General features: G+C 50.0%; 1 protein-coding gene across 8 annotated transcripts in view; it reads left to right on the plus strand.

The window, feature by feature from the left end:
• Positions 1–7,500, plus strand: part of anks1aa (ankyrin repeat and sterile alpha motif domain containing 1Aa) — a 74,561-nt gene that overhangs the window by 16,237 nt on the left and 50,824 nt on the right. The gene's annotated exons all lie outside the window — the stretch shown is intronic.

Below are 7,500 nucleotides of genomic sequence, written 5' to 3' on the forward strand. Positions count from 1 at the left end.
CACATACCCCACGTTTCTTCTGTCCCACATTTGAAACACACGGTCCTGTTGAAACACACCTGCGTGAGGGCGTTCCTGAGTGCTTGTGTCGTAGCTGGCCAGCTAACGCTAGGACTTGAGCTAGCCAAGTTAGTGGTAATAGTGTGGGCTGTCTGGGAGCAGGAATTTCTGTTCTGTCATTCATTACCTAATTACTGCGGTTAGTTATTACTGCTCTCAGATGTTACACTGGAGAAAGTGAAGGAGCAGTGGGGGATTTTAAACATGAGTCACTATTAGCAAGGCAACGGGTGTAATTCTTAGCTAGCTAGCTGCCCGGCTAGCATGACAGGTCAGTCACTTTGCCTGAATGAACACGGTTTTACAGTAAAGCACAGCAGTCAAGCATTTCCGGATAGAAATCAATGTTTTAGTGATAAACTTCTCTCAAGACTACATTAGAGTATTTTCATTTGCCCAACCACCTCCCCAGTGTTAAAATGCCTGGTTTTGCCAGTGTTAAAATGCCTCTGAAAATGCCACTGGCCTGGTTTTCAGAGTAAAGTCTGCTCTGTATTGCTGATGTACTTATGTAAATTAGTAGGTGAGAAATTCATATTAGTAGAGGGTGAGCCTGTCGGGTTCTTGTTAATGTTGGCCCATACATTTTGAAGTGTGACGGTACGTGTGGGTGGGTGTGTGTAGGGTACCAGGGCTGCTCACATGCGGCAAACGCACAATCTGCAATGCTTTGTGGGTGTTTAATCTGTAGTGTTGTTGTTGTATTGTATAGTGTGTGTGTGTGTGTGTGTGTGTGCGCGCGCGCGCGCGTGTGCATGTATGCATGGTGGGGGATATTTCTTTGCTAAGGTAGTTCACACCGAGGTTTAAAATATGCAACACACATTGGCTCGTGTGTGTAGTTGGGTGTGTATGGGCATGTGTACGTGTGTGTATTTCTTACTCTTATTGTGAAATCACTGTAATTACATTCCCTCTCACACACACAATATTACCACCAGTATAGAGACACATACATTTTATTTATTCTTTCATCGCCTCTCTGCTTTGGAGTGGCTGTTCACTACTGTTCTCGCTGTGTGTGCACATGTGCACAAGCGTTTGCACTTTCACACTTTCACTCTGCCTCTCCAAATGAGAGAGGTGCGGTGTAGCCATGGTAACCATGTCACGACTGACTGAGAAAGTGGCTGACCCAGAGAGGGAGAGCGGGACCCAGTGAAAGACAGTGAGACAGGAAAAAAGAGAAAGAGGGAGGGAGAGAGGGGGAAAGAGGGGAGGGAGAGATGTAGAGGGTTTAGTGTGTGCGGAGGGGGAAGGGCATGTTATGTAATGGAACGGCAAACTAATATTCAAACACCAAATAGCAAATTTGCCCCGTATTATTAATTAGCATTCAAATACAAATTAAAATTTGCCTCAGATATTTTATTGTACACATTACAGCACATCAGGTTGTAGATATTGCAGAGTGTCATTCAGCTCGGTGACTGCGTTTAGTATGAATGCTGGATTTGATTTGTTTAGTTAAAAGGTGTCTGCATTGTTTAAACGGCTTGGCGTGAAACAGTCAGGGTCTGGACTAGTGCTGTGTAGTCATGGCTACAGCGACGCTGCGTCCTAAACTTAGAGAAACTACTTTCATTTCATTTTGGTGAAGTGGAGCCTGCTAGCTAGAACATTTCCTCGCTAGTAGCTACTTAAGGTAAATTATCCAGCGAACTACTTAACGATTGTAGGTGGATGTAAAATACGTCTGATGTAACGTTCAGTTTGAAGCATGAGTAATCCAAATCGGGATTCTGGTTCATATCGGGTAGCGACTGTGTAGTAATGATGTCACTCTCTTCTTTACCCCAGAGGACTCGCAGTTATGATGTAAGCAGGGTCTAGTCACATGACAGCCATCAGCCGTCAGCCGTCAGTGTGCATCAGTGTCTCGTGGAACTGCACCGGACTCCTTTTGGAATATCCTGTCCACAAACAGGCAGAGGCATCCTGCTTAAAGCAATGCGCGTACACACACACACACACACACACACACACACACACACACACACACACACACACACTACAGTGCAGCAGGATTTTGAGTGAAGAGCACACACTTTGATGATGCTGCTTTCCTCACGACAAGCAGTGGTGTGAATATACACACATGGAGAGGTCTGAGAGAGAGAGGAGAGAGGAGGGAGGGAAAGAGAGAGAGAGAGAGAGGAGGGAGGGAGGGAGGGAGGGAGAGAGAGAAGTGGGGTGGAGTGGGAAGTAGTGTTTGACTCAGTTGTGACGTGTCAGAGTAAGAGCCCAGTAAAGACCATTTCCATGGTGACCTTCCACTCCCTTAAATTGTAAGTCTGTGCTGGTTTTCATCTTCTTGTCTTCCTCAGGATAAATGAGTATACACACACACACACACACACACACACACACACACACACACACACACACACACACACACATAGCCTGTTTCTGTGAGTGGAGAATGTGGAGTGGATGTTTAGTGAGCGTTGGTCTATGGAGTTGCTGTGTGTGCCAAAACCCTAACTGGTTTTGTTGGGGAAGATTGCAGTGTGAACACACCGCATGAAATGGTGCAACGTGGAAAGAGGAGGTGTTGGAGGAGGTGTGTGTGTGCTGTTAGAGGAGGTGTGTGTGTGTGTGTGCTGTTAGAGGAGGTGTGTGTGTGTGCTGTTAGAGGAGGTGTGTGTGTGTGCTGTTAGAGGAGGTGTGTGTGTGTGTGTGCTGTTAGAAGAGGTGTGTGCTGTTAGAGGAGGTGTGTGTGTGTGTGTGTGTGTGTGTCTGCGATGTTCGATGAGGGGTGTGTGTGTACTGTTACAGTGTGTATGTACTCTAAGAAGAGGTGTGTGTGTGCTGTTAGAGGGTGTGTGTGGGGGGGGGGGGCTGCTTTCAGTGCACATTAACAGCATTGCTTCAGTTCAGACGGGGCCGTGTCCCCCACAGACGGGGCCGTGTCCTGGAGAAGGAGGCACACGGGGACAGAGAGACGGGGCTGTGTCCTGGAGAAGGAGGCACACGGGGACAGAGAGACGGGGCTGTGTCCTGGAGAAGGAGGCACACGGGGACAGAGAGACGGGGCTGTGTCCTGGAGAAGGAGGCACACGGGGACAGAGAGACGGGGCTGTGTCCTGGAGAAGGAGGCACACGGGGACAGAGAGAGACAGTCTTGTTCATCATGCTCAGCTGAGAGCTTTATTACATCACTAGGGTGGAACTGGATCACAGTACTTATTGTAATCAGTTTTGTAGGTGTGTTCATTCATCATACAGACGAGCAGATTAAACAGATAACCAGACACCATAGGATAGAAAGGAAGGAGAGAGGGATTAGAGTAGTGTTAGGGTAGGGTTAGGATTAGGGTTTGGTAGGGTTAGGATAGTGTTAGGGCAGGGGTAGCGTTATGGTAGGGTTGGGTTAGTGTTAGGGCAGGGGTAGCGTTATGGTAGGGTTGGGTTAGTGTTAGGGTTAGGGCACAAAGGGAAGAGAGAGGTGTTGCTGTGCTACTGCAGAGGGTTAATAAAGAAGCAATGTGGGTTTGAGCACTGATGAAGGTGAGGATGTGAAGACTACCAGGTTAACTGCTGGGAGATGAACCGTCTTCTCCTGGTCCCAGTTTAACTCCAGTCCAGGCTCGGACACCAGTTTAACTCCAGTCATATAGCGTCTGGCGGGGAGCATTACACGATTATTTGGTTTGACTAATGACGCTGCAGTACTGTGGCCAGTAACGAGACTGAATATTTCTACTCTTTTGTGCAAGAAGGAGAATTTGGGTCAGAAGCTGAGAGGGGTAGTCTGATCACGGTTAATGGTGCTCCACTGCTCAGCACTGCAGCTAATTGTGTTTCACACAGTAACGCTGAACTCGTGCTGAATCAGTCGGAACAGCTCCCTCTACTGGCGCTGTGTGGAATCATGGGTTAATGGGAGGTGAGTTCCCCAAAGGAATTGGGCCTATACACTGCGACAGGGACTTTATCTGAGAGAAATAAATTTCCTTATTTCCTCACAGGTACCCTGTGGCTCAGTTGGTACAGCAGGGCGCTTCTAACACCAGCAGCTTGGCTTTACTTCCCAGAGATTACCCATAATGCTATCCTGGGGGTGTATATACGAGACACATAATCAGACCTATAATGAATCCAATAATGAGACATAAAATGCTCAGGATAAGATCTGACAGATGCTTCTCAAATGAAAGATGTTAGCGCAGTGTCAGGTGGTAGTTCCTCAGGTCGTCCTGAGGTCTCAGAACAGGCGAGATGAAGCATAGAGCAGAACAGATATCACAGAAGTGGGAGTTTGGAGAGGGGAGTGATGGGGGGAGTGATGGGGGGGAGTGGTGGGGGGAGTGGTGGGGGGAGTGGAGGGGGGGAGTGGAGGGGGGAGTGGTGGAGGGGGTGGTGGGGGGAGTGGTGGGGGGAGTGGTGGGGGGAGTGGTGGAGGGGAGTGGTGGGGGGAGTGGTGGAGGGGAGTGGTGGGGGGAGTGGTGGAGGGGGAGTGGTGGAGGGGGAGTGGTGGGGGGAGTGGTGGGGGGAGTGGTGGAGGGGAGTGGTGGAGGGGGAGTGGTGGGGGGAGTGGTGGGGGGAGTGGTGGAGGGAGTGGTGGGGGGAGTGGTGGGGGGAGTGGTGGAGGGGGTGGTGGGGGGAGTGGTGGGGGGGGAGTGGTGGGGGGGGAGTGGTGGGGGGAGTGGTGGGGAGTGGAGGGGAGTGGTGGGGGGAGTGGTGGGGGGGAGTGGTGGGGAGTGGAGGGGAGTGGTGGGGGGAGTGGTGGGGGGGAGTGGTGGAGGGGAGTGGAGGGGAGTGGTGGGGGGGAGTGGTGGAGGGGGAGTGGTGGGGGGAGTGGTGGGGGGAGTGATGGGGGGAGTGGTGGGGGGAGTGATGGGGGGAGTGGTGGGGGGAGTGGTGGAGGGGGAGTGGTGGGGGGAGTGGTGGGGGGAGTGGTGGAGGGGGAGTGGTGGGGGGAGTGGTGGGGGGAGTGGTGGGGGGAGTGATGGGGGGAGTGGTGGGGGGAGTGGTGGGGGGAGTGGTGGAGGGGGTGGTGGGGGGAGTGGTGGGGGGGGAGTGGTGGGGGGAGTGGTGGGGGGAGTGGTGGAGGGAGTGGTGGGGGGAGTGGTGGAGGGGGAGTGGTGGGGGGAGTGGAGGGGAGTGGTGGGGGGAGTGGTGGGGGGAGTGATGGGGGGAGTGGTGGAGGGGGTGGAGGAGAGGAAATGGGAGGAGAGGGGAGAGAGCTGCATTGTTGGTCTCTGTGTGCACTCTCTGTAAGGCCTCCCCGGAGAAGAACAGAGAAGTTGAAAGGGTGGGTGTGTGTGTGTGGGTGTGTGTGTGTGTGTGTGTGTGTGTGTGTGTGTACTGGGGGTTGTGGTAGTGTGTGTGTGTGTGTGGTGCGTGTGCCCTCCAGCACTAGTGACAGGTGTCTCTTTCTCTTTCTTGGTTTGTCTGCTACTTGTCTCTCACTGGGCATCTGTTTAGCACCACGGCAGAGCAAAACACACACACACACACACACACACACACACACACACACACACACACACACACACACACACTACTGACAGATCTGTAGCACAGGGAACCTAACAGGCACCTTGTGTGTGTGTGTGTGTGTGTGTGTGTGTGTGTGTGTGTGTGTGTGTGTGAGAGAGGGAGAGAGAGAGATTCTGTGCTTTAGTGCATGACGTCGTCTTATGAGATTTTCTCCAGTCTGATAATTGCTTATGTCATCTCCACCAACACCCAACACAAAGAGAAAAGCTCTTGTTTTCTGATTCATGGAGTTAATTGCATGGATGGTGGACACACCCAGACTCGAGACTTCCTCTCTCATGCCACAGTTTCCTGCCGTCTCCTCCTACCGTTCCACGCTCTGTGATGGTGGGTGTGCATGTTGATATGCGCAGGTTGGTTCTTATATAGCCACACGGTCCACACCTCAGAACTCAGACCGCTGCTGTCCGTGGGTGGTGGGTTAAGTTGTTGGTTGTCTTAAAGGAATGGCTCCTCCCGCATCATGGCACCCCTGTGGTGTTGAAGAGGGTGGATGTAGCTGAGAGGGGGGGCGTGGGTGTAGCTGAGAGGGGGTGGCGTGGGTGTAGCTGAGAGGGGGGGCGTGGGTGTAGCTGAGAGGGGGGGCGTGGGTGTAGCTGAGAGGGGGGGCGTGGGTGTAGCTGAGAGGGGGTGGCGTGGGTGTAGCTGAGAGGGGGTGGCGTGGGTGTAGCTGAGAGGGGGTGGCGTGGGTGTAGCTGGTGCAGTGGCCACTGCAATAGAGCTTCACCATACAGATCTGTTACTCTCTGGTTTGGAAGGACGTGACCACATGACCTTTGGCATCATGATGGCGCCGATGTGTGTGTGGCCGTCTGCTAATGTTTGTATGGTCTATGTTTGTTATTGCTGCTTGTCACTAATAATTATGGAGATTCTCCGTAAGCACTTCTTAATCTTCAGTCGGTTGTTGAAAGTCTGGTGAGATTCGACACTGGTGGGCAGAAATTTTCTGTTCCTCAGTTTTGTGTTGGGAATACCAGATCACCTTTTTGCTGAATACCAGTGGCAACTGTTTTTAAAGAATCTGTTACTTATCGGCAGTGATGCATTATAGCTTTGAACTGAATATGTTCAAGCTGGGGCAATCTCTTCCAGTACTATGTGCTGTGACTTAGCGTCCTCCTAAATATAATAAGGACTTTATAAAACGCTTTTCTTGAGTTTTGTTTTAGTTGTTGGCGATTTTAATATTCATGTGTGTTCTCCCACCAAGCCTCTGGTGACAGAGTTTTAAAATATTGATTCTTTTAATCTTGTGCAGTTTGTGGTTAGCCCTACATAAGAACATGGGCACATATTAGATCTTGTGTTATCATATGGTCTGCCAGTTTGTAATATCGAGATATGTGATGCAGTATATTAGGATCACATGCCTGTTCTCTTTGAAATCTTATTTCCTCATACTGTTACCCTGTGCTTCATCGACACCGCATTATTAACTCTACCACTGCTACACAGTTTTCGGCACATTTTGGGTCTTTAAACACACAGGAAAGACAGGTTACAGATGTCTCAATGTTTTAAAGGATAGCTGGAAGAAATTCCAGGCAGTCGTGAAAGCGGACAAGGTGAAATATTTTTCTGCGATAATTGAAAAAAATGGTCATAATCCTCAAGTTCTTTTTAATATCTTGAATCCTATTCTTAACACTATATCTTTTAGTCCAGATATTTCTTGTGGTAATTGAAAAGTTTTTATATTACTTTGCAAAGTTGCTAGTATTAGATCTTCTTTTACTCTTCTGTCTGTTGACCCATTAGTTGTAGTAGTAGCTGTTTTTGACACTTTTGGGCCAAATATCCTTGCTATTGTAAACAGTAGTCTCAGATCAGCAATAGTCCCAGCTAAGTTTAAGCATGCGGTTGTGCAACCATTACTTTAAAAAAATGTACATTTGATTCATCGGTGTGCTCAAATTTTAGACCCGTCTCCAG

Source organism: Brachyhypopomus gauderio, chromosome 10 (assembly GCF_052324685.1).
Source record: "Brachyhypopomus gauderio isolate BG-103 chromosome 10, BGAUD_0.2, whole genome shotgun sequence".
In the NCBI taxonomy this organism is placed as follows: domain Eukaryota; kingdom Metazoa; phylum Chordata; class Actinopteri; order Gymnotiformes; family Hypopomidae; genus Brachyhypopomus; species Brachyhypopomus gauderio.